Raw genomic sequence first — 27,620 nt, 5'->3', positions numbered from 1 at the left:
AGATGAGGAGCTGCAGGGCTCTCTGGAATGTAAACATCTGATAAGACTGCCCCCTCCCCCAAGTAAACTTCCATTTTCTTTAATCTAGAACAGACACCACATTCTTTCCCAGGATTTGGTTTTGGTCCCCTTTAGCCTCTGTAGCCAGGTTCCAGTCCACCACCACCCCTTCCTCCACCTCGGTTTCCCCTTTTGAGCCTTCTTCTTTAGTATACAACCTGAGCATCTGGACTCAGATCAGTGTATAGACAGCTTTTGAGTTCGGGCTAGGCGGTTTTGACCCCTGCTGTTGTGGGACCTTTCTTCTCCTTTGGGAGGTGAGAACAGGCACGTCACATCGTCACCTCGTGACACCAATACAATGTTCATTCAAATAACTGATGTCCTTGATAACAAGCTAAGGGTCGTGTCACCTGCCCGCTGTGAGGCCAGGCTCCCCAAGTGATAGAACAACCTCCCCCAGTGGGGCCAGAGCAGAAGAGGTGTCCGTGTGGAGGAGAAGAAAGCCCAGGAGCTGGAATTTACAGGGTGTGGGTGTGGGGGAGGAGGAGAATGTGGGCTGTGGAAAAGCAGTGGGAAGAAGTCCTGGCAGAAGCTGCTGTAGGCAGCGCTGTTTGGGGTGCAGAAGGCTCAAAGGGGACTGGGAGAATTACGGAAGGAGCCAAAAATGGGGGCAGGGGAGATGGAATGTGGGGATAAGATTAGCTTTTATGTTTTTAACTATGCGAAGCTATGAAGATGTTTACAGAGCTGGAAGGGAGTGGAGACAGAAGGTGCGGGGGGGGGGGGGGGGGGTTTAAAGATAACCCTAGGAGCACATTGTGGACTTTAATCAGCATAGGGCAGAGGTGAAAGGTCATACACTGATCTTCCCGCTCCTTGCTCTCAGTGGTCATCACTGCCCACCACAGCTTTGAGGCGCCTTGCGTGAGGACCAGGATGAGATACTCCCTCCTCCTCTCAGTCACGGGACTAGCCTCAGCCACTTGTTCACACTTCCATACTGGAGCTGGGTCCTAAAGCCCTTCCTGCCTCCCAGAGAACACAGGACAAAGTGAACTGTTCTGGGCTGGAGGATTTGGCACCTTCCGGGCACGGGTTGTCTTGTCTCGGTGCTGCGGGCTCCTGCGTACTCACCCCAACCTGTTCAAGGCTGGTGGGAGCAGAGAGCACAAAAGCTGGACGGTCGCCATTTGAGCAAAGAGGATGCTGGCCTGGCCTGTGGGGACATCCCAAGTCTCGGAGGCTCCCAGTGCTGCTTTTCTGTCACGTGATTGGCCCTCAGACCACCATGGCCTCACTAATTTTGACCCCAAATCACAGAAGTGAGGTTCTAGGGAGAGGCACCCAGGAGTGTAGGCCCATGCTGGCCTGAAGGCAGAAGGGTACAAGGGAACAAAGGCTCTGGAGACGGGCGCAGGGACGGCTGCAATGTTTCTCACGGTCATTTCTGTGACTGTTGAGAGAGAGATGGCTCCAGGAGCTGGGCCTGGGCTGTTTGTTGCCACTGTTTCAGGAATGGAGATAAAATCGAGTCTAACTACTGGAGTCCTCCCATCTGTCTCAGGGCAGTGGCAGGACCTTTATCCACCTCCCACATGCCCAGGTTCTTCTTCTCGACAGGACTGGAGTGGTGAGGGATGCCTCAGGGTCGGTTCACATGGGTGTGACGTGGGGCACATTGAAGGAGGGGGTACTCACAACACAAAGAAGGCATAAATACACTTACCTACAGGGCACGCAGTTTTGGGGCTTGTTATTTGGTCTGTGGCTCATGAACCACAAGTGTTTCCCATTATTTATTCATTTAACGGTGGTGGGAGGGTGGGGAGCCAGGGTGTGCACATGGAAGTGACCAGAAACTTTTCAGGAGACAGCACTCACCTTCCACCATGTGGGTTCTAGGAACTGAACTCAGGCCACCAGCTTGGTGGCAAGAACTTTTTATTTTTTATTTTTGGTTTTTCGAGACAGGATTTTCTGTGTAGTTTGGGAGCCTGTTCTGGAACTTGCCCTGTAGATCATTCTGGCCTCAAACTCACAGAGATCCTCCTGCCTCTGCCTCCCAAGTGCTAGGGTTAAAAGCATGCACCACCACCGCTCAGAGGTGGCTAGCACTTTTATTCACTGAGCTATTTTGCCGGCACAGACACCTGCTTATATAATTATGTGTATCATGCTTCTAAATGTGGAGAGAGGAAATTCTATATTTTTAAACCAACATTTCCACATTTCCCCTTCATAACATCTGCCCCCTCTAAAATGGCACCCACTTTAGTCCTGGAAAGGAAGTTCTGCTGGACCCAGCCAGATGACTTTGGGAGCTTCCATGGCACCTGGCCTTGCCCCCCCCCCCCCCCCCCGCCGCCTCTGTTGTACTTGCCTACTGGCCTGTTGCCCACCACCTACAGGAAGCCTCTCCCCTTCCTCTTCCCAGTGACCCTCCAACTCTGTAACGCTGGGCACAACCCTTTCTCCGGTGACAGAGCAGAGTTGATACCCAGCCTCCTGGTGTGTCCTGTGGGCAAGTCTGCCTGGGGTTTCCAGAGGCACTCAGAAAGCAAGGCTGCACCTCCTCCATAGGGCTTTGCCTATAGGAAAGGGGAAGGAGAGCTTGTGTTAGGGACCCAAATGAGCAAAGAGTCGTGTGCTTGTGTGTGTGTGTGTGTGTGTGTGTGTGTGTGAGAGAGAGAGAGAGAGAGAGAGAGAGAGAGAGAGAGAGAGATCTTGTTCCACTTGTCTAATAAAGCTGCCTGACCTGGACCTAGTCCTCCTACTGTGGCCCAGAGCACTTTTCTTTTTGCCCAAAATGTTTCCCCCCAGGTCAGCCTCTCCCCAGAAACTGCTCTAGTCTCCCTGGTCTGATTTGCTTGTATTTATCTGTGCACACCCTGCTGTCTTCTTTGAGCTCCTTGAGGCTGTCAGTCAAGTTGCCCACCGCGCACAGGTGCTATCTCACTCGTGGGCCTCACACACGGTCAGGAATCACTCCCTGGGTGAAGTGTGCACCACGTGTAATTCTGTCATCTGCACGGGTGCTGGGGGTGGGGGTGTCCTTCAAAAGCTAGGAAGCTCCACTGGGGCGGTGCGTGGTGCTCCGGGTGTGGCTACAGCAAGAGCTAGGCAAGGCCAAGGCTGCTGAGCAAGGGTCTGCTCTTGGGCATGCTGGTGAGAGCATACAGACACTGGCAACTCTGTGCCTGTGTGCCAGCTGCAGACGGCCCCTGTCCTGTGCGGTCCAGGTCCCCACCCTCGTCTTTCTCTGCCGTCATTCTTCTCCTCTTCAGCTCTGAGAATCTCCAGGCCCAGAAGGCATGTAAGATCCTAGACTCTAAACGTAAGCCTGGATCTTGGTTACACGTCCGCCGATCCTCAGAGGAGCCCTGGAGCCAAGCTGATACTGTGAAGTCAGAATTGTCTTGGTTTTAGAAAGGACATGTGATATATTAACATTTAATAATAAAACACCATAGTAAGCTTTGAGGTGACACTCGGGATCACAGAATTAGCCACACTTAATATTTCTGTGATTAGACACACGGAAGTCTGTAAGACACAGGACGTGCGCAACTGTAGTCACAATGACAGCTCTTACATGTGAGTCACCACGAGCTTTCTGGAACTTGTAATGTTTGCTTAAGAGACAGAATAAGGGCTGGAGGGATGGCTCTGCGGTTAAGAAATCTTCCTGCTCTTCAGGGGACCAGAGTTTGGTTCCTAACATCCACATCTGGTGGCCTACAACGACTACAGCTGCACTCCAGGGAGCCCAATCTCCTCTTATGGTCTCTGCGGAGAACTCTAGTCATGTTCAATTCACACACACAGACACACACTTATACACGTAATTAAAAACTAGAATAAATCTTCCAAAAAGAGCTTGGATAATAGTGTGATACCCTCCGTGTTGTGCGGCAGAAAGAACCTAGAGCCTCCTGCATGCTGGGCAAACACACTCTGAGCTGTGTCTCTAAGTTTACTGTGCTGTTTAAAGATGGTTTGGTATTCCTTAAAAGGGGCTTGAATGGCTGGAGAACTTGCTAGGAAGACCTGGGATGGGTGATAAATGCCAGAAATGAGGTAGATGAGAGCTGACTCCAGAAAAAATCAGGAAGCCTTCATTTGATCAGAGTTGGATTGACCAACCAAAAGACAGGCTTCAAAGGCCTCAAGAGTGCCCTGTGACTGGTTCTGAAGATACCTCATGGGCAGCAGGGCTCTGAGAGCTCACCTGGGCAGAGCCACATTCTTCAGGCAGATGCTATCCCTTGTCCAGGGCCAGGCCTGTGCAGCTGGAAGGTTAATATTCCCTGATAATGGTTGCAGGGACAAGACCCTTTTGTTAGTGCTCTTGGCTCAGCTTGGCCCCCCTGCACGACTGGCTGCTCCTGCTAGCTCAAGGTTATCTGCCTGGTGATGTACTGCCTGGGGCTTGGCATTTGCCTGCCCTGATCTCTTGCTACTGCTGCAGCCAAGAGCAAGGATTTAGTTTCTGGGACCCTACTCATACCTCTGAGCAAAGCCAGTGAACTTGTATTTATTGAGAAGCTGTGATGTACCAGACAAACGGTTCCATATCGAGAGTTCTGTTCCCTTTGTTTTCACCTGGAGCATGCACCTCTGTCCTTGCTGAAGTACCTCAGGTTCCCCTTCTACCATAAATCATGAGCGCCATCTTCCCCTGAGCATCCCCGTGCAGCCTTTGCTGCTGGGCTGGCTCTTGGCTGTGAATTAAACCTATAGACTTTGTTGTATTTTTGCCCTGTGTTTTGTTGCTTGAGCTTTTGGTTGAAGGCTCTGATTTGAATGAGGGCTGAAACCCAGGGGCTGACACTGGGGCCAAGCTGTTCCTCTGCTAGACACCAGCTTTTCCTTCCTTGAACAAGTAGAGAATGTGGACATGATCTCAGGAGCAAAGGAGAGATGTTAAGTGGTGCCTGGGGCCTATAAATGTTTGTATTGAGCCAATAGAAGACCACAAGATTTATGTTTGGAGCAATTAAAAGACTATTTGATGACTGAGAAACACCAGGGGATAGCCATACGTAGAAAACCACTCCATCTCCTAAGTGCTTGGATTGTAGGCAGGAGTCACTGTGCCCCGCATACCTGTTTAGGCTTTAATGTTCTCTCAGTAGCTTTCATAATACAAGGATCTTTTTTTCTGGTTGCAGTGACAGAGGCTGAGACCTGTTACCAGGCTTTCGGGGGTTCTGCAAGCTGAGGTATATAAAAGGAGGGTGTTACAGCTTGAGGAAACTCAAACCTTCTCCCACCAGGTTCTGCTTGTTGGGACACAGAGGAGTGGCGGATGTGGGAAGGAGCTGGGCGTTTGGAACACACGCTTAACTTCATCACTGAGAAGGCAGAGGCAGGGGGACTGGTGCAAGCTCAAAGCCAGACTGGTCTATACAGTGAGACTCTGTCTCAGAGACCAAAACAAAGCAAGCCAGGCACAGCGGCACACACCTTTAGTCCCAGCACTTGGGAGGCAGAGACAAGGGGATCTCTGAGTTTGAGGCCAGGCTGGTCTACAGGGTGACACAGAGAAACCCTGTCTCGAAAAACCAAAACAAAGGTCTGGAGAGCTGGCTCAGTGGTAAGAATGCTAGCTGCTTTTCCAGAGGACCCAGGTTTAATTTCTACATGGCAGCTCACAACTGTCTGTTACTTCAATTGCAAGTGATCCAATGGCACCTTTGCCTTTGGTGGGTGCTTCATGCATATGGCTCACAGGCATACACGAAGGCAAAACTTACCCATACATATAAAAAATAAAATAAAATAAATAAAATAAAATGAAAGAACAAAGCAAAACAAAGATAGAAGAGATGACACCAACAGTAAAGTTCCCCCCGTGGCTCAACCTCTGCAACCTGCCTGGTGGGAGAAAAGAAACAAGTGGAGTGGTGGCGCACGCCTTTAGTCCCAGCCCTCGGAGGCAGAGGCAGGAGGGTCTCTGTCTATAGAGTTTAGCCTGGTCTACAAAGTGAGTTCCAGATAGCCAGGGTTACACAGAGAAATCCTGTCTAGAAAAATCAAAAGGGGGAAAAAAAAAAGAAAGAAAAAGAACCAACTCTGACACACTGTGGTTGGCTTTCATTCCACACAAACAAGCACACAAAATTTGTGGTTTTGAGACACAGTCTCTATGTATCCCAGGTTGTCCTTGAACTCATAGATCAGGTTGGGCTCAAATTGAGCATGAAATAAATAAAAAATTTTAAAAGCAGTAAAACAGTCTTCCTTTTAAACTTAAAACACAAACAACAACAACAAACCAAAGTTAGAAGACTATTGATGTTTAAATCTTGTTTAGGGGATAGGGGTGGGTCTCGCTGTATAGCCTTGGCTGGTCTGAAACTTGCTGTATATACCAGGCTGACCTCAAATTCCTGGGTGAGGCTTCCTGCCTCTGCCTCCTGCCCGCTGGCATGCAAGCATGTACCAGCATCCCTGATCAACATCTAAACAAGCCTCTGCTTTTGTTCTGCCTGTTTTCCTTGGCTGTTTAGCTGCTGAGCCCCGTCGCAGCAGGCAGGCAGCCTCACTATTCATATACTCATCCACAAAAGCAAAGTTGGCAGGGGAAGACTGGCAAAAGCAGAAATTTCACTTGCAGTAATTAAGGCAAAAGAGCTTGAATCAGCCACGGAATACTTGTACTGTAGAAACTGGCAGACTCTACGGGCCAGGGCTGCCTTTTACAATTTTTTTTAGACGCTTGTAATCCTAGCAATTGAGGAGCAATAGGGCAGGAAGACCATCACAAGTTCAAGGCTGGCCTGGTCTACACAGAGAAACACAGTCTCAAAAGAGTTAAGACACAACCAAAAGAACCAAAACCACTCAAAACTAAAATACTAAAATCCTACTGCTTGTTGGTGACTTAACACAGTTGGGAATGAAGCGAAGTCGAGCGTGTGGCACTGAGCAAGCCCATCTCTGCTCACAGGAGCTCACAACCCTGAGCAAGCCCATCTCTGCTCACGGGAGCTCACAACCCTGAGCAAGCCCATCTCTGCTCACGGGAGCTCACAACCCTGAGCAAGCCCATCTCTGCTCACGGAAGCTCACAACCCGGAGCAGCACTGCATTACTTAACATAGTGATTATCAGCTCCTAGCTACTGACGTGCATGTTAAAATTTAGAGCAAATGACATTCTAAAATCGTCCCCTCGGTCGTAAGCCTCAGTGTAAGCCATATATGGTTAGTGACTGTGGAACAACACAAAATCCATTCATACGGAAGTTTCCAGTGGAGGCGGTGTGTGTGTGTGTATGTGTGTGTCTGTGTGTGTGTATATATGTGTATGTGTGTGTGTTTGTGTGTGTCTGTGTGTATATGTGTGTCTGTGTGTGTCTCTGTGTATGTGTGTGTCTGTGTGTGTGTCTGTGTGTGTGTGACGCCTAGGAGGGAGAGGAAGAACAGGTTTGGTAGATGGGCCAAGTGCCCTGATTCAGATTAGACCTAACAAACTCAGATGGCTGCCCCACAGCACTGCCCTGCCACGGTCGGGTGGAACCCAGGACCGTGAACACAAGTCTACCACGGAGCTGCACTTCCACCCTTCATTGCGGAGTCTAAATGTTTTAAAATTAGAATACACATACGTGGGGCTGGAGAGATAGTGCCATGGTTAAGAGCACTTGTTTTTGTAGAGGACTTGGGTTTGGCTCCTAGCGTCCACACAGTGGTTTATAATCATCTGGAACTCCAGCTTCAGGGGAGCTGACCCCCTCTTCTGACCTTTGTCGGGAGCCAGATGCTCATGCGATGCAGATACATATGCAGGCAAACACTCACACGTATATGTATGTATAATACACATCTATGTGTCTTTTCATAGAACGGAATAACAATATTTATTTTGTCATACAGGATGTATTCTGGTATATCTTACTTTATCATATGCTTTTTTACTGAAAACATAATTTTTATTTCATTTTTTCCATGTGTGTGCATGTTGTTTGGAGGTCAGAGGTCAATCTCAAACTTTGTTCCCCAGGATCCACCCTCTCTTTTTAAGATTTTCTTATTTTATTTTGTGTGTATGGATGTTTTGCATGCATGTATGTTATATGTAGCACATGGAGGTCAGAAGAGGGTGTCAGATCCCCTGGACCTGGAGTTATGGATGGAACTAAAGCCTGGGCCCTCTGCAAGGGCAGCAAGTGCTCTAGGCCCAGAGCCATCTTTACAGTCCCATTTATCTTGTCATTTTTGAGACAGGGTCTCACTGGCCTGGAGCTGACTGAATTGTGGGCTGACCAGGTAGGAAGCCCCAGAGATTTACTTGTCTCTGTCTGCAGTGCTGGAATTACAAGCGGGTGCTACCGTGCTGGCTTCTTACATAGGATCCGGGATCAAACTCAGGACTGTGTGCTTGTGTGGCAAGTACTTGACCAGCTGAGCCAAGTTCCCAGGCCCTGGAAAACATACTTTAGCATGCGCCTTTACCTACTGAGCCGTCCTGCTGGCCCACAAAAGCATGCACATACAGCCTACTCTTTTGGTATGCTCATCAGTTTGGAAAAAATTCTGCTTTAAAAAGGAGATAAAGGAAAACCAAACCAAAACACTGTTTTAGGAGCACATAAATGGGGCTGGACAGGGGATGCTTCCTGCGGGGAGGAGTAGTGTTCAGGAGGAGAAGGTGGGGAAAAGTGTGTAAGATGTCGGGGAAGGGAGCTAAAGGGGTGGGGGGAACCCCCTTGTACCACAGGGTTACTCTCTATACCTGGTGGTTTCTATGGCTCTGCCTTTCCCTCGCTCACCTACCTGGGCTGCCTAGCCCTTTAGTATGGCCTTGAGTATAAATCATTTATCTCTAGCAGAGGCGCTGAAAGGCCTCAGCTGCGGAAGTGTGTGGGAAGGGCTGGGAGATCTTTAGGCCTTCAGAAAGTGGGCCAGGGGAGAAGGCTGTCAGCCTGGCAGGGGTCTGTAGGCCTAGAGCAACGCACTGTGCTCTGTCATCAGGTGATCCACCTGAGGCGTCCTCAGCTGCAGAACCAGCTACATCAGCTGGTCCTCACCAGGCCTTCAGCAGAACAGCCCACCTGGGACCCGGGAGTTCTGCAGTTCTAATCTCTCTGCTCCAGGGCACAGTGTGCTCTCCTGGCTCACGCAGGCCTGCAAGGAACTTGTCCCCACACAGGTGCCAGAAAGGGGCGCTAACTCCTGGGACATGCTTGGGGCTTCTTCCACATGGGTTAGATTTGATTTTGACACCCCTTGTAAAAGAAATCTCTGGGGAGGGAACTCTGCTCCGCTCTAGTGGGAACCTCGTTGGAGGCTTCCTACAGACCAGGAGGCGTCTTTTTTGTTTGTTTGTTTCGTTGGTTGGTTGGTTTTTTTCGAGACAGGGTTTCGCTGTAGTTTTAGAGCCTGTCCTGGAACTACCTCTTGTAGACCGACCAGGCTGGCCTCGAACTCACAGAGATCACCTGCCTCTGCCTCCTGAGTGCTGGGATTAAAGCGTGCGCCCCCACTGCCCCGCAGGAAATGTCGTTTTTATGGAAATTACAGTGTCCAACGGGGCCTGCACTAAAATGAACTTCCTATTGAGGACGAATATATACCTTCTTTGTGGAAGGCCAGAAAGAGGGTGTATACTCGGAGAGGCCAAACTCGAACCATTCATCCGTTAATTTGGCACATATTAATGACAACTTCCTGTTGCCAGTATGCTAGATGGAATCACGTGTGAGGATGATGTATACAAAAATTCATTGTCACCATGGCCTGATCAGATGGAACCTCTCACTAGCCTCAACCTTGGCTGGCCACTGCCAAGACTAAAGCAGGATAGGAGGGGGCGCTGAGCGCAAGCTGAGCTTGACTCTACTGGAGTGAGGCAGTGGGGCTGGAAGGTCACCTTGCTTAAGAAGCAGCCAGGGAGCCGGGCGGTGGTGGCCCACGCCTTTAATCCCAGCACTTGGGAGGCAGAGGCAGGCAGATCTCTGTGAGTTCGAGACCAGCCTGATCTACAAGAGCTAGTTCCAGGACAGGCTCCAAAACCACAGAGAAACCCTGTCTCGAAAAAGAAAAAAAAAAAAAAAAAGAAGCAACCCGGGCTCTGCGCCACCCGCCCTCCCGACCGCTACCCCAGCAAACCGCGTGGGGAAGCCGCGTCCCTGCCCGTGACCTCTTTTAAAATCCTCGGACCTTAGCAACTGTGTGCACCGTGGACCCGCTGCTGAGCTGAGCTGCTCCGGCGTCAGCAGGTGGCGCCCGGACGCTCCATCCCTGGGTCCCAAGGAGGCCGCTGCTCAGCTACCCGAGGTCCCAGGTTTCTCTTGAGGCTACTGAAGCTCTGAAGCTCCCAATACAGGTTCTGAGCCTCCTTGGCTTCCCGGAAGCCCCTAACTGGAAGACTCTCCAGATAGCTCTTGTACTCGAACATTTATGGCGAGTCCCTGAGCCCACACGACCCCACTCCAATTTCCCAAGGAAAGATCGTGCTAACTCTTTTCCACGATTCCCAAAAGGAACAAAAAAATTGTAGAAGTGTGTGCTCATGTAAGGATTATTTAAAAAAAAAAAATCAATCTTATGACATATTACTGAAAATCTCCTTCGCCCCCACGCCAGGCATGTGGAGCAAGGAGGATAGGTTCTGGGTCATTATGGCTATATAGCCAGTTCAAGGCCAGCCTAGGCAACCAGATATCCAGTCTCAAAAGCAAATTCTGTTTTAGTTTGGCAAGGGCTGTGAGTTTGAGAATCTGAAGCTGGGGGTACAGTATGAACAGAAAATATTTATACACTTTCATTTTTTAAGTTTGAATTTTATTATTAAAATTTTAAATTACATTTTATCTGTGTGTGTCCATGGAGGTCAAGAGGGCCTCACATCCTCTGGAGCTGAAGTTACAGGCAATTGTGAGCCACCTGAAGTGCTGGGAATCTAATTCAGGTCTTAACACAAGTTAAGAGCAAGTGCTTTTAACTCTCCTTCTCTGGTGCTAGCATCCTGGAAAATTACAATACAATATCGCAGGCTATTGACATGGATAAGGATTTCAACATTCAGGCCAGGTGTGGCAGAACATATCGATAATCTCAGCACTTAGTAGGCAGAGGCAGGTGGATCTCTGAGTTCAAGGCCAGCATTGGTTTACACACCCAGTTCCAAGGCAACACAGTGAGACCCTGTCTCAAAAAGAACAAAAGACCCAAACACTCCCATTACCACAAGGACCTCACTGTTGGCCCTGTATAAGGAAGGGCACACACTTTTCTGACCCTGTCTCCTGGCGGTGACCAATTATTTGTTTCCATTTCAAGACTGTTACCTAAATGCAGCATGCAGACTTTGGAAGCTGGCTTTTTTTCAATCAGCTAATTCTCTCGAGGTTTACCCAGGCTCTCGCATATATCAATAGTTCATTTCTTTTCATTGTTGAGTATTTCACAGAATGGATGGATCCAGTTTGTTTAACTATTTGCCCATTGGGGGACATGTGGATTCGCTCTGGTGTTTACTTGGAGTAAAGCTGTTACTCTTGTAGAGGGTTTGTGTGTGTGCGTGTGTATGTGTGTGTATATATATGTGTGTGTATGTGTGTGTATGTGTACGTGTGTGTATTGTGTGTATGTATGTGCGTATGTGTGTGTATATATGTGTGTGTATATGTGTATGTATGTGTGTATGTGTGTGTGCATGTGTGTGTATGTGTGTATATATGTGTGTGCATATGTGTGTATGTGTGCGTGCATGTGTGTGTATGTGTGTGTGTGTGTGAGAGAGAGAGAGAGAGAGAGAGAGAGAGAGAGAGAGAGAGAGAGAGAATGTTTTTGTTTGTCTAGGATAAATGCCCAGAAATACAACTGTTGTGTTGTATATCTGGTTTTGAAGGAGCTGCCAAGTCATTTCCCACAATGACTGGGCCACTTTACATCTGAACTGTGATGTTATAAGGGATTCAGTCTTTCCACATTTTCTCCAGAATTTGCTGTTTCTTTATTTTTTAAATTTTTATTTTCTACGTATGTGTTTTTTACCCGTGCGTATGTCGGAAGGCAGAAGAGAGCACTGGATTCCCCGGAACTGAAGTTGCAGACTACTGCTTTTGATGATGGACTGTGAGTGAAATCAACTCTCTCCTCCTCAAGTTGCTTTTTTCATGGTGTTTCATTGCAGCAGTAGTGGCCCTGATTAGGACAAATCGGTACTGGGGTTGTAGGGCATGGCTGTGACAGGTCTGACCAGGTTTTCAGAGGACTTCGTTGTGGGAGAACTTTGGGTTAGAAAAGCCATTGAGTGTTAAGAGCTCAAAGAGCTGACCTGTGGGAGCCTGGAAGGTGGCAGGTGTGGAGCAGTGCGGACAGGGCCGGGCTGGTGGGGTTTCAGAAGGTTTAAAGACTCGAACAGGACTGTTCGCTATTTTAAATTTAGTCTGTCCTTCTGGTCAGCTGGGGCTGAAGAGTTGGCCATGATTAACAAGAGACCAGCAGCCGGACGGTGGTGGCGCACGCCTTTAATCCCAGCACTTGGGAGGCAGAGGCAGGCGGATCTCTGTGAGTTCGAGACCAGCCTGGTCTACAGAGCTAGTTCCAGGACAGGCTCCAAAACCACAGAGAAACCCTGTCTTGAAAAACCAAAAAAAAAAAAAAAAACAAAACAAACAACAAAAAAAAAAAAAAACAAGAGACCAGCACCAGTGAAGTGTAACCTTTGTATTACTGGGACAATTGATGCAGGTTAGCTGGAGCTAAGACGTTAGTGGTGATTAAGAAGGGACCGAAATCACTCAGAGTCAGCGCGCAGAAGCTGCGTTCCAGAAGGGACTGAGGTGGTACTTCGTGCTGGCAGCTGAACTTGGTACTGTAAGAGTCACCCTGCCAGCGTTGGTTTTGAAGGTGTAAAGGGGGCATTGGAGAGCAGCTGGGGTTTGGCACTATCTGGCAGGGCCGGAGTTCCTGAAGAGAGCCCAGGAGGCTGTTGGTGGCAGAGCAGCTCAGTTGCGGCCAGGGAACCCAGCAATTTTGGAGATGCCAGTGCCGTGGGAGGACCCCGAAAAACAGCGGCAGGGATGGAGGGAGCCAGCCGGAGCCTAGAAGACAAGCTGTGTGTGCAGCCGGGAGCAGAGCCAGAGAAGTGGCCCAAGTCCTTTGGAGGAGGCTAGAAGACAGCGCGTGAATCCCAGACAACTGTACGTGTTGGAGTTTAGTTTGCTTTGTTCAGATTGTGACTTTGCTCTGGGTCTCCTCTCTTGAAGAAAGTATTTAATTAATTTTTATTTTTACAGAAACCCACATCTAAAAAGACTTTGAGACTTTGAGTGTTTATAAGAGAGTTTGGATTTTTTAAAAGATTGAATATTTTAAGTTATTATTTTTATTTTATGTGGAGGTGTTTTGCCTGCATGTTTGCCTTGTAGTGTGTGCATGCAGTGCATACAGAGCCCAGATCCCCTGGAACTGGAGTTACAGACCATTATTAGCTGTCTTGTAGGTGCTGAGAATTCCTGGGTCCTCTGGAAGAGCAACCAGTGCTCTTAACCACTAATCCATCTCTTTAGCCCCAAGAGTGGATATTTTAAAGAGACTGAAGTTTTGATGCGTTTGAATTTGTAAGAACTGGGATTTTAAAAGCTATTTACGTCTTATATTGTGATAGTAATATTAATACTCCATCTTGGGGGTAAGTGAGAAAGGAAAGGTTCTAATGGAAAAGTGATGTGTGTGTCAGGCTGACATAGGGCCAGCTGGACTGGCAAGCTTTAAGTCAACTTGATACAAGCTGGAGAAAACAGAGGAGGGAGTCTCGATGCAGAAAATGTCTTTCTAAGATCGGGCTGTAAGGAATTTCTTAATTAGTGATCAATGAAGGTGGGGTCCAGTCATTGTGGGTGATGCCACCCCTGGCTGGTGACTCTGGGTCTATAAGAAAGCAGACTAAGCAAGCCAAGGGCAGCCACCCAGTAAGCAGCTCCCTTCCATGGTCTCTGCATCAGCCCCTGCCTTAGGCTCCTGCCCTGCTTGAGTTCCTGTCCTCACTGCTTTTGACTGTTGTATGGAACCGTGAGTCCCCAGGTTACTTTGGGTCACGGTGTTTATCAAAGCAGCAGAAACCCTAACAAAGACAGATTTTACGCTTCGTCAACTTTCTAGTTGGATGATTTCGCTGCTGAGTTTTGGAGTCCTGCATGAGTTCTAGATAGTTGTTATCCTTGGAAGGTTTGCAAACCTGCTCTCCCCTTCTGTGGCCTGCTCACACCCACGTTTGTAGCCTGCTCAAACCCATGCTTGTGGCACACTCACACCCACGCTTGTGGCATGCTCACACCCATGCTTGTGGTATGCTCACACCCATGCTTGTGGCCTGCTCACACCCACGTTTGTGGCCTGTTCATACTCATGCATGTGGCCTGCTCACACCCACACTGTGGTGCACTCGCACCCATGCTTGTGACCTGCTCACACCCATGCTTGTAGCCTGCTCACACCCACACTTGTGGCATGCTCACACCCATGTTTGTGGCCTACTCACACCCATGCTTGTGACCTGCTCACACCCACGCTTGTAGCCTGCTCACACCCACACTTGTGGCATGCTCACACCCACGCTTGTGGCGTGCTCACACCCACGCTTGTGGCGTGCTCACACCCACACTTGCATTCCCTCTGCGACCCTCTTCATTCCCTCCTCCCCTCTTCCCTTCTGTTACACCAGAGACTGAACCCAGAGCCCCACAAATCTAACCAAGCTTTCTATCACTGAGCCATATCCCTTGTCATTTTTGTATTTTTTTGAGGCAGGTCTCACTAAATTGTATAGGTTGTCCTTTAACTCATTCAGTAACCTTGGATGTTTGAGCCTCTGCCTCAGCCTTGGAGTACCAGGCTATTTTTAATGTTTTTAATTTAAGTAACTTACCAAGTTTTGTTTCTATGAGGTTATGCTATGACTGGTCTAAGAACTCTGCCTGACTGGAGATTCCCAAAGATTTTTCTCCTATTTTATTTTCCCCTAAAAGTCCTATAGATTTACATTTTGTTTTTCTTTTTGTTTATTTGTTGGTTTTTTTTTAACTTAAATTTGTGATCAATTTTGAGTCAATGTTTGTATGAGGTTGTGGGAAGGATCAGGACCATCGTCCATTGCCTGCATACCTCCAGCTTCTTTAGCACCATTTGTTTAAGAGGCCATACTATTTCTGTTGAATTACATCAACACCTTGGTCAAAAACGAGCTGAGCAAAGACAGGTGTGTGTGACCCAGCACTGCAGAGGCCGAGTTGGGGGGAGGGCAAGTTTGAGGCCAGCCTGGGCAACATAAGATTCTCTCAAAGCAAAAGTAAGTTGGGTATCTTTGTGTGAGTGTGTTTTCTGGGCTCCTCACAGTGTTCTGTTGGTGGAGGTGTCTGGTATCTGTTGTCCTTCTGTCAGGACGACATGCAGTTTGAGTTTCTATACAATGACTTCACATTGTAAAGTGTCTCAGTGATCCTTCCACCTTTCCTAACTGTGTCAGCTCTCCCAGCTCATTTACATTGCCAACGTTTAGAGTAATCTTGGAATCTATATCTAAAAAATTGTTTAGGCCGTGTGCATAGCAGGTATCTGCCTATAGTCCTAGCACTCTGGGAGACAGAAGCAGGAGCATCTGGAGCCCCGCAATTCAAGGTCACTTAGTGAGTTGTAGGCTAGCCTGGGCTACATGAGACCTTGCCTCAGAAAAGCAAAATCCCATTTTATTTGCTGCTTTGGATTGCTTGTCTCCTCTCTCTTTAAATTTGCCAGTCTTATTGTCAATTTTCTTGGTATTTTCAAAGTAAGTAGTTCTTTTTTAAGGATGGGGTGAAGTTCTGTGGTAGAATTGCTTGGTTTGCATTCCCAAGACCCTGAGTTCAGTATCCAGCATGGAAAACTAGTTTTTTGTTGTTGTTGTTGTTGTTTGCTTCATTGACCCCCCCCCACATTTCTCTGTTTTTACCTTAGTTACTTATTGTTTATTTTTGTTTGCTTGAGACAAGGTCTTGTTATATAGAACAGGCAGGCCTTGAACTTGACAGTTGTCTTGGCTTGGTCTCCCAAGTGCTAGGATTACAGACATACCTCACTACAATGACGTATCCCTATTTAAAATATGAATTTTTGGTGGGCGGTGGGAATGCATGCCTGTAATTCCAGCACTTGGGAGCCAGAGGCAGGCGGATCTCTATGAGTTAGAGACCAGCCTGGTCTACAGAATTACTTCCAGGATAGCACAGAGAAACCCCGTCTCAAAAACCAAAAGACAAACAAAAAAGTGATTTTTTTTTTTTTTTTTGGTAGACAGCATGTAATTGAGTCATGCATTGTGAATCTGGGGTTTGGTTTGCTGTTGTTTGTTTTGAGACAGATATATGCAGACTGGCTTCAAAATCGCTTTGCAACTGAGAACGATCTTGAACTTCTGATCCCCTTGCCTCTGCTTCATGAACGCTAGAAGTACATTCATAGACCACAGCATATTTTATGTGGAGCTGTGGATGGAACCCAGAGTTTATGCTAAGCAAGCACTCTCCTGCAGGTGGAGACTGCTGGTTTGTCTCCTGGATGCCCAGACCCGAATAATAACACAGAAACCATATTAATTACAACACTCTTTGGTCAATAGCTTATGTATATTTCTAGCTAACTCTTCCATCTTGAATTAACCCATTTCTAGTAATCTATGTATCGCCATGAGGCTTGTGATTTACTGGTGAGGTTCTCTGGTGTCTGTCTCCATCAGCAGCTACATGGTGTCTCCTCTACTCAGCCTGCTCTCTCTCTCCGTCTCTGTTCAGATTTTCCACCTGACTTTACTCTGTTAATTCAGTGGCCGAAAGCAGCTTCTTTATTAACCAGTAGCAATAAAACTATTCACAGCATCCAGAGGGAATTTCCACGTCACTACCCATTTTCTGTCTAATTAAAAGGAAGGTTTTAACTTTAACATAGCAAGATTACATACAAGAAAACAGTTATCAAGCAGAATTACAGTTACAATATTTGGTCCATTTACATTTGGCAAATTAAGGAAAATACTCTATCATCTATCCTATCTTCATGAGTCTAAAGTTTTGTATCTAATTTATCCTTAATCATAATTAAGGAAAACTATAACTATCTATCTTCAACTCTTTAAAGACTCCAGGAAGATACAATATTAACTAAGAAAACAGGAAGTATATTGTAAGCAACTTCTGTCCAGGTAGCAAGATGTCTCTGTCAATTCTAGAGTTTTGGAAGTCTGAGACCTGGGTTTGAGACCCAACAGAATACAAGAATTTTGAAATTGCTATTTGAAGGGCTGGAGAGATGGCTCAGTGGTTAAGAATACTGACTGCTCTTCCTGAGGTCCTGGGTTCAATTCCCAGTATGTGCCTTGCAACCATCTGTAACTCCAGTTCTAAGGGATCTAGCATTCTCTTCTGACCTCCGCAGGAAATAGCATGCACATGGTGCCCATGCATACACACACGAAAATCATACACATAAAAATAAATAAATCTTAAAAAAGTTCTTCAGCTGGGCATGGTGGTGCACACCTTTGATTCCAGCACTAGGGGGGCAGAGGTAGGCAGATCTCTGAGTTGGGGGCCAGCCTGAACTACAGAATGAGTTCCAGGACAGCCAGGGCAACAGAGAGAAACCCTGTCTCAAAAGAGCCAAAAATTTTTTTTAATTACTATTTGAGTTGCTGACATGAGTTTTATAAAAAAATTGTTAGATAAATTTTGATTTGGAATTAGAACAAAAATTTCACAATTCATGCAATGACATTAAGCATATGTGTGTGGTCATATGTCTGTGAAATGTCGTCAGCACGGATGTATAAAATCACAGTGCCGATTGGCTCTGGAAGCCGCTGAAATGCTCTGATCCCTTCATTGCTACGTCTTCAGCCGAGATTCATGTTTATGTAAAAATGAACAAGCAGTAGCCAGTTGTGGTTTACAGATGTGTGCACATGGGAGGCACAAGCCGGGCGGTGGTGGCGCACACCTTTAATCCCAGCACTCAGGAGGCAGAGGCAGGCGGATCTCTGTGAGTTTGAGGCCAGCCTGGTCTACAGAGCTAGTTCCAGGACAGTCAGGGCTACACAGAGAAACCCTGTCTTGAAAAACAAAAAGCAAACAAACAAGAGTTGAAGTCCAGCTACTGTAACCTTGTCTCAAAAACCAAAACACAAGTATGAGTAAACCAGGCTGGCCTCGAACTCACGGAGATCCGCCTGACTCTGTTTCCCAAGTGCTGGGTTTAAAGGCGTGTGCCACCACAATTGGCTATGAATGGGAATTTCATAAAGCCTTGCCCTATGCTACTTTCTTCAGAGATATTTGTTCTTTCATGAAATTTTAGTGTTTGTTTGTTTTTGAGATGGGGTTTTTCTGTGTAGTTCTGACTGACCTGGAACTCACTATGTAGCCTAGGCTGGCTCGGAACTCACTATATTAGCCCAGGCTGGCCTGAACTGGCTAGTATTCTTCCCGACTTTTCATCCTAGATACTGGAATTACAAGTGTACATCTCCATGCCCAGTTAATGGTTTTTACTTCTTTGTTTAGATGGAGTCTTCTATAGCCCAGGCTGGCCTCAGATTTACTATGTAGGTATGGATGACCTTGAACACCTCCTGGGTGCTCAGATTCCAAATGTGAACCACCACGCAAGGTTTGTGCTGTGCTGGGATCCAACAGAGATTCATTCCCAGCCCCACTTTAGTCTGCCTGTTGCACAGCGCACTACCTCATACATGGTCCTCAGTCTGTTTCTACCTCTGTTCCTTTAGCCACAAGCACATTGTCTGCGTCAACTGGAGCTGAGTGGCCTCCATTTCCTGCTACCATTGTGACAAGTCATCTCAACCTTCAAGCAAAACAGATTTTTCATCTTTCAGTTCTGTAGGTCAGAAGCCTGACCCGTGACTCACAGGACTGTAATCAAAGTGAGCATCTGGATTCCTTCTGTCTGGATTCTCCGTGAGACTGTCCAGAAGCAAGGCTATCCGAGAGCTATGACGGCAAGCACAGTGTTTGCCATCTAAGGACACAGTGAGCGTCATCTGAGTCCAGAGTATCTCGGTCAGAGAGGACAAAGCACTGTATCTCTCATGATAAAAACACGTAGTAGTCTCCGTCCTTGTTACCATGGTTACTCTGTTCATCCCATGGGAGCAGAGCCAGAGGTGGCTGAGCAAGGAGCTTGCTGATAACACCAGATCAGCACATCTGATGCCCAGGTTATTAAATTCTTTGTCTCCCGTGGAGACCTCGCTTGGTGAACATTCATAATACAAGAGCATAATCTGATATTTTGACCTCATTTGAGACTTCAATCCATGCCCCCATTTCCCAGACCTCTTGGTCACCAATCTACCAGTCTTCCCAGTCCACAAACGTTGAAAGGAAGGGCCATGAGGCCTACTGGTTGCTGCACTGTGGTCTGAACTGGCTATAACTCATACGTCAAAGCTCTCTGTCTTTTTGGTTTCTTGTCAACTGTGCACAGCAGGGTTTTCTTTGTCTTGTACTTCTTTCTTAGCGGTAGGGATTCTAAAGTCCACAATATACAGAGCTGGCTGGTATTCTCCACGTCTGAACTCCGGAATCTTACTAGACTTTAAGTCTTTGAGTTTTCCCAGGGCTTATTCCCCCTCTAGCATGTTATTTATCTAGCCAAGACATCTAGGCCCTGTTAGCATGCTACCATCAATGTAGGTGCCAGAGTATATAGTTCCTTTTTTAATGATTTATTTTTATTTTATGTGCATTGGTATTTTGCCTACATGTATGTCTGACTTGTGAGAGTGTCAGATACCCTGAAACCAGAGTTACAGACAGTTGTGAGCTGCTATGTGGGTGCTGGGATTTGAATCCAGGTCCTCTGGAAGAGCAGCCAGTGCCCTTAATCTCTGAGACATCTCTCCAGCACTAAAGATTCCCCCCCCCCCCAAAAAAAAGAAAACAAGGTTTCTCTGTGTAGCTCTGGCTGTCCTGGAACTCACTCTGTAGATCAGGCTGCTGTTGTGGACAATTCTCTGGCACACTGTCAAGATTTGTCATTCATATTAGTTTAATAAAACACTGATTGGCCAGTAACCAGGCAGGAAGTATAGGCGGGGTGAGCAGAATTCTGGGAAGAGAAAAGGCAGAGATGCAGTCACCAGCCAGATGCACAGAAAACAGGATGAGAATGCCTCATTGTGACATCAAGTCATGTGGCTAAACATAGGTGAGAATTATGGGTAAATTTAAGTTTAAGAGCTAGTTAAGAATTAGCCTGAGCTAATAGGTCAAACAGTTTATAATTAATATAAGCCTCTGTATGTTTCTTTGGGATTGAATGGCTGTGGAACCAGGTGGGACAGGAACTTCCATCTACAAATGGTGCCCAACATTTGGCGACTGCATCCACATAAAATCTGAGAGAGCTTGGGAAGGGATTCTAGACACAAAAGAACAGAGGCAAGCACAGCTTTTTGGTAACAACATTTACTCGGATGGGCTCTGTTTGCTAGAGGCAAGCAGAGGTGCGGCTCAGTGTTAGCGACAGAAACTGGCCCCAGTCACCACCACCGCAACCGTGAGCAGCAAGGCCCAGACCCAGCAGCCGCCTGCCGCCCCCGCTACCGCCCCCGCTGCTGTCCTCAGCGCCACCGACACTAAGCCTGGCTCCAGGGGCAGCGGCGCTGGGAGTGGCGGAGTGTTGCCCCGGGGCGGCCTCACAGCGGCAGCGCCCGCCGGCCAGGACAAGAAGGTTATCACAGCCGGGCGGTGGTGGCGCACGCCTTTAATCCCAGCACTTGGGAGGCAGAGGCAGGCGGATCTTTGTGAGTTCGAGACCAGCCTCGTCTACAAGAGCTAGTTCCAGGACAGGCTCCAAAACCACAGAGAAACCCTGTCTCAAAAAACCAAAAAAAAAAAAAAAAAAAAAAAAAAGAAGGTTATCACAACGAAGGTTTTTTTTTTTTTTTTTTTTTTTTTTAGGGGTGCAATGAACTTTATTGATGGTATTCAAGAGAGTAGGGCTCTCTAAGCCCCTCCTGCTATTCTGGGGGTCTGGGATGGAAACTGTGAGGGAGATGCTCAGTGTCAAGGGTTGAGTTAGGACAGGGACTGCTCAGCAGCCGAGGGCCTCTCTCTTGCTGTGTCCTTGCTGGGATGGGTGGTCCAGGGTGGGCTTCTTACTCCTTGGAGGCCATGTAGGCCATGAGGTCCACCACTCTGTTGCTGTAGCCAAATTCATTGTCGTACCAGGAAATGAGCTTTGCAAAGTTGTCATTGAGAGCAATGCCAGCCCCAGCATCGAAGGTGGAAGAGTGGGAGTCACTGTTAAAGTCACAGGAGACAACCTGGTCCTCAGTGTAGCCCAGGATGCCCTTTAGTGGGCCCTCGGATGCCTGCTTCACCACCTTCTTGATGTCGTCATACTTGGCAGCTTTCTCCAGGCGGCATGTCAGATCGACGACGGACACATTGGGGGTAGGAACACGGAAGGCCATGCCCGTGAGCTTCCTGTTCAGCTCTGGGATGACTTTGCCCACAGCCTTGGCAGCGCCAGTGGACGCAGGGATGATGTTCTGGGCAGCGCCACGGCCGTCTCGCCAGAGCTTCCCAGAGGGGCCATCCACAGTCTTCTGGGTGGCCGTGATGGCATGGACTGTGGTCATGAGTCCTTCCACGATGCCAAAGTTGTCATGGATGACCTTGGCCAAGGGGGCTAAGCAGTTGGTGGTGCAGGAAGCGTTGCTGACAATCTTGAGGGAATTGTCATACTTGTCATGGTTCACACCCATCACAAACATGGGGGCATCGGCAGAAGGGGCGGAGATGATGACCCTTTTGGCCCCACCCTTCAAGTGGGCCCCAACCTACAACGAAGGTTTTGGGAATAGTAAAATGGTTCAATGTAAGGAACGGATACGGTTTCATCAATAGGAATGACACCAGGCGGCCGTAAAGAAGAATAACCCCAGGAAGTACCTTCGCAGACGACTGTGGAGTTTGATGTTATTGAAGGAGAAAAGGGTGCGGAGGCAGCAAATATTACAGGCCCTGGTGGAGTTCCAGTTCAAGGCAGTAAATACGCAGCAGACTGTAACCATTATAAGACGCTATCCAAGTCGCAGGGGTCCTTCACGTAATTACCAGCAGAATTACCAGAATAGTGAGAGTGGGGAAAAGAACGAGGGATCAGAAAGCGCTCCTGAAGGCCAAGCCCAACAACACCAGCCCTATTGCAGACTAAGGTTCCCACCGTATTATTTGCGGAGACCGTATGGGCGTCGACCACAGTATTCCAACCCTCCTGTGCAAGGAGAAGTGATGGAGGGTGCTGACAAACAGGATGCGGGAGAGCAAGGTAGACAAGAGAGACAGAATATGTACCGGGTTTACAGACCACGATTTTGCAGGGGCCCTCCTCGCCAAAGACAGCCTAGAGAGGACGGCAATGAAGAGGACAAGGAAAATCAAGGAGACGAGACTCAAGGTCAGCAGCCACCTCTTCATCGCCACAACTTCAGTTACCTATGCAGACGCCCAGAGAACCCTAAACCACAAGATGGCAAAGAGACAAAAGCAGCCGATCCACCAGCTGAGAATTCGTCCGCTCCGAGGCTGAGCAGGTCGGGGCTGAGTAAATGCGGGCTTAACATCTCTACCACCATCCGGTTTGGTCATCCAACAAGAAGAAACAAATATGAAATTTCAGCAATAAGAAATGAACAAAGAGGGGCTGGAGAGATGGCTCAGCGGTTAAGAGCAGTGACTGTTCTTCCGGAGGACCTGAGTTCAATTCCCAGCAACCACATGGTGGCTCACAACCATCTGTAATGAGATCTGGAGTCCTCTGGCCTGCAGGCATCCATGGAGGCAGAATGTTGTATACATAATAAATAAATAAAATCTTAAAAAAAAAAAAAAAAAAGAAATGAACAAAGAGGGGCTGGAGAAATGGCTCAGTGGTTAAGAGCACTGGCTGCTCTTCCAGAGGTCTGAGTTCAATTCCCAGCAACCACATGGTGGCTCACAACCATCTGTAATGAGATATGGCGCCCTCTTCTGGCATGCGGGCATACATGGAGGCAGAATGTTGTATACAGAATAAATAAAAAAAAAAAAAAGAAATGAACAAAGATTGGAGCTGAAGCCCTTAAGTGCTTGCTTTTTGCCCGTTGACCAGGTACACTAGAACTATCTGCATTATTTATGCAGCATGGGGTTTTTATTATTTTTATGTAAAGATGTCTCTTTTTGGTAATGACAAATGTGCTTTTTTTCTTTAAAAAAAAAAAAAAAGTCAGCCGGGCGGTGGTGGCACACGCCTTTAATCCCAGCACTCGGGAGGCAGAGGCAGGCGGATCTCTGTGAGTTTGAGGCCAGCCTGGTCTACAAGAGCTAGTTCCAGAACAGGAACCAAAAGCTACGGAGAAACTCTGTCTCGGGGGGGGGGGGGGGGGGTCTGGTGTTTCTCAATACACCTTTAATGGTTTTTACATTGTTTCATACCTGGTCAAGTTAAGATTTTTAAGAACTTCATTTTTGGGCTGGAGAGATGTCTCAGAGGTTAAGAGCACTGCCTGCTCTTCCAAAGGTCCTGAGTTCAATTCCTGCAACCACATGGTGGCTCACAACCATCTGTAATGAGGTCTGGTGCCCTCTTCTGGCCTGCAGGCATACAGACAGAATATTGTATACATAATAAATAAATATTAAAAACAAAACAAAAAAAGTGAAAAGAACTTCATTTTTAATTTGTAATAAAAAGTTTACAACTTGTTTTTTTCAAAAAAAAGTAAACAAACTGCAAGCACCTGTTAATAAAGGTTTTAAATAAAAAAAAAAGAAACAGAGAAACACACCTTTAATCCCAGCACTTGGGAGGCAGAGGCAGGCGGATCTCTGTGAGTTTGAGGCCAGCCTGATCCACAGAATGAGTTCCAGGACAGCCAAAGCTATACAGAGAAAGCCTGTCTCAAAAAATCAAAAAATCAAAATAAAAATAAAAGAAATAGAGTTTTAAAAAGCCATGTAAAGATGGAAAATACACAGAGAATCTGGATACTGTTATTGTGTTGTCTTTGAATTGTTTGCCTGCTGAGGAAGGAGCAACAGCTGCTAAAAGACATTTGATTATAAATGCTGCTGGATTAATTCAATCTATATATTTTGAAAATGCCTTGACTTCAAAATTTAAGTCAAAAGATATGTTACTTTGGAGAAAAGGTTTTGATTTTGTTTCTACAGGAAATGAGGAGACTGTGGATTCATTCTGGGTTAAGAAAAATAAAGTTTGATCAAGGAAAACCCCCTGAAAAATCTCCAATGGGAATGGATGGCCCAGATGAACCTAACCTGAGCTCTCTGCAAGAGCAGTAAGTACTCTTGACAACTGACCCATCTCTTCAGTCTCTACATCTGGCTTTTTCATGGTTCTGGGGGTTTAAACTGAGGTCCTCTTACCAGCACAGCAAGACTTTTTACCCACTGAGCAATCTCCCCAACCCTATTTATTTTTTGTTTCTTCAATAGTGAACAGTGTCTTGTTATACAGTGCAGACTCTTAGAACACACTGTGTAGCCCCAAAGGCATCCCAGCCTCCTGAGTGTTGCCAATAGCCTGTAAGAGTCTCTGGGAGTCAGGTATGGCAGCCGATACTGATCTAGTAGCACTTGGAAGAGTGTTAGAAGCCAAAAGTCATCTGACCTACATAGTAAGTTCAGGATCAACCTGGTATGGACAAAACTTTATCATAAAGATAAATAAAATTAAAGTTTTGGGGACACCTTTGATCTGCTCCAGAAAGTAGATACATCTGGAACAGCAGTTACAACTGAAGTTGGGGGCCAAGCCTATTTGGGCATACATTTGTAATCCCAGCACTCTGGAGGTGAAAGCTGGTGTCATAGCAAGTTTGAGATACTATCCTGCCTCAAAAACAAAACAATTAGCACAGCAAAGCCAACTTTGCAATCTTTGTCTGCTTGGGTTTACATTGTGAGTTAGCAGGCTAGAGAGCTGATTTTATCAGGAGCACAGCAGATAAGGCCATCCCTGTTCTGTTCCTGTCTGGGTTGGTGGCATCACTTACTTTTTTAGAGTAGAAGGTGAGTTTCAGGTAGGGCAGTTCTGTTGCTTTTTCCATGATAGTCTCCTTTCTATGGGTCAGAGAGACGAAATGAGCTTCTGAAGTCATCTATCTGTTTCAGTAAGCACCAGGAGAGATGGAAATGGCACAAGGATATACTGATGGCTTCTATCTGATGTTGTAGGATTAACCAACATTGCCTTTAGCAGCCAATAACCCTTCTGTGATAGCCTCCCATTCTCACTGGGGTGGCCTTAGTTCTTTTTTTTTTTTTTTTTTTTTGGTTTTTCGAGACAGGGTTTCTCTGTGGTTTTGGAGCCTATCCTGGAACTAGCTCTTGTAGACCAGGCTGGTCTCGAACTCACAGAGATCCGCCTGCCTCTGCCTCCCAAGTGCTGGGATTAAAGGCGTGCGCCACCACCGCCCGGCTTGCGTTAGTTCTGGAAGAGTTAACTTAGACCCGTCCCCCAGTGATGCACCTCCTCAACAAGGCCACACCTCCTAATCCTTCCTAAACAGTTTACCAACTAGAAACCAAACATTCAAATATGTGAGTCTCTGGGGGCCATCCTCATTCAAACCACCATATCTTCCTAATCACATGATAGCTAGCTTGAGGTACTTTGTAAAATGAGGAGGAGAATTACAATATATACCAGTGGCATCTTCCCAATAGAATTAGAGTTCCCTACCTAACTCCATCCCCCTTTTAAGGGGCTCTTGATGTGGGATTCCCCTCTGTATGCTGTGAATATCATTGGTTAGTAAAAGAACTGCTTTGGGCCTATAGCAGAGCTATAGGGGAACAGAGCAAGGTGGGGAAAACTAAACTGAATGCTGGGAGAAAGGAGGCAGAGTCAGAGAGAAGCCATGTAGCCCTGCGGGAGACAGATGCCAGAACTTTAACTGGTAAGCCACAGCCATGTGGCGATACACGGATTAATAGAAATGGGTTAAATTAATATGTAAGAGTTAGCCAATAAGAAGCTAGAGCTAATGGGCCAAGCAGTGATTTAATTAATACAGTTTCTGTGTGATTATTTCGGAGCTAAACAGCCAGGAACCAACAAGCAGCCTCCCTCCAACAGGCTCTGGGTTTGGGAATAAAAGACGGTACATCCTATCCAAAAGTGACTCAACAGGACTCCACCTCATTATACCTGGAATTACTTTGGTTTGATCAAAGTTTTGTTGTTGTGTTGCTGTTGTGTTATTAGAGACAGGCTTTTATATAGGCCAGGCTGGTCGCAAAGTTGCTATGTAGTTAAGGCTGGCCTGGAGCTCCTGACCTTCCTTCCTGACTCTCATGGACTTACAGTACAGTCATACATCAGCATGCCCAGCTATGGCTCGTCTGTTCATGATCCTGAGGATACGCCTTTTAAAGCAACCACATTCACCTTGTCTCTAGTGGTCAGTTCTTGCCAGCTCTCTGCTGTGATGCTGGGATCACAACCTGTTATTAAAAACTAGGACACCCATTTCTATGGTATCACAGAGACACCATTTGCATTCCCAAGCATGTAGAGAAGTATGAGCACAGTAATTTTATTTGTTTAACATTTACTTATTGTTTGTGTGTGTGTACAAGCTTGTGGGAGCTCAGTATACTTGTCGGGGTCAGAGGTCAACTTGTGGGAGTTATTTCTCTCCTCCTTCCCACCATGTGCGCACCAGGGTTCCAGCTTCAGTTGTCATCAGCTTTGTGTGATGAGCCATCTGGATAGACCTATTTGTTTTCTGTGCTGAGTCTTGCACAGGTCAGACTGGCCTCAAACACTTTACATAATGGAGATATCTTGAACTCCCAATCCTCTACCTCCTCCTCCTGAGTGCTTGAGGTGTGTGCCACCACTCCTATCAGCACAGCACTTTAAAAAGTATTTGTGTATTTGAGGCAGGGTCTCACTAGGTAGCCCTGGTTGGGCTGGTACTTGCTATGTAGCTCAGAATAGCCTTGAATTCATAGAGATCCACCTGCCTCTGATTCCTGAGTGTTGGGATTAAAGGCATTTACCAACATACTTGGATTTTATTTTATTGATTTTTATTGAGCTCTACATTTTTCTCTGCTCCACTCCCTTCCTCTCCCCTCCCCTTCAGCCCTCTCCCAAGGTCCTCATGCTCCCAATTTACTCAGGAGAGCTTGCCTTTATCTGCTTCTTCATACTTAGATATTTTTAAGTTTTATATGGTGTGTGTGAGTGTGTGAGCATGTATGTGTACATTTGAGTAAATCACCAGAGGAGATTCAAGGAAGACACCTGATCCCCCGGTTCTGGAGTTACAACTGAGCCATAGCTGTGGCCCAGGATTTGTTGTAAATTGGAGGCCAGCCTGGGCTAGAAAGTAAGATCTTGTCTCAAAAACAAACAGGCAAATGCTTCTATTGCTAGTGTATTTGTTAGTGTCTCAGTGAAGGTAACGTCATCTAGATCCCCTTGGGAGGAATGATTTAGGGTGTGTGTGGGGTGGACTGGAGAACCCTTAATCTTCTCTGATATTCTTCTCTCCCCAGGTTTTTGGATTCTACCCTCCACGTTCTGTAA

At 46.9% G+C, this 27,620-nt stretch overlaps 1 pseudogene; it reads left to right on the top strand.

Annotated features, from left to right (window-relative positions):
* The first annotated feature begins 732 nt into the window (after positions 1 to 732).
* On the top strand, positions 733 to 27,620 carry LOC130888448 (Y-box-binding protein 1-like; annotated as a pseudogene).

Source organism: Chionomys nivalis, chromosome 17 (assembly GCF_950005125.1).
Source record: "Chionomys nivalis chromosome 17, mChiNiv1.1, whole genome shotgun sequence".
NCBI classification, from domain to species: Eukaryota; Metazoa; Chordata; class Mammalia; order Rodentia; family Cricetidae; genus Chionomys; species Chionomys nivalis.
Note: the sequence above shows the minus strand (reverse complement) of the source record. Positions and strands in the feature narration are given on the sequence as shown.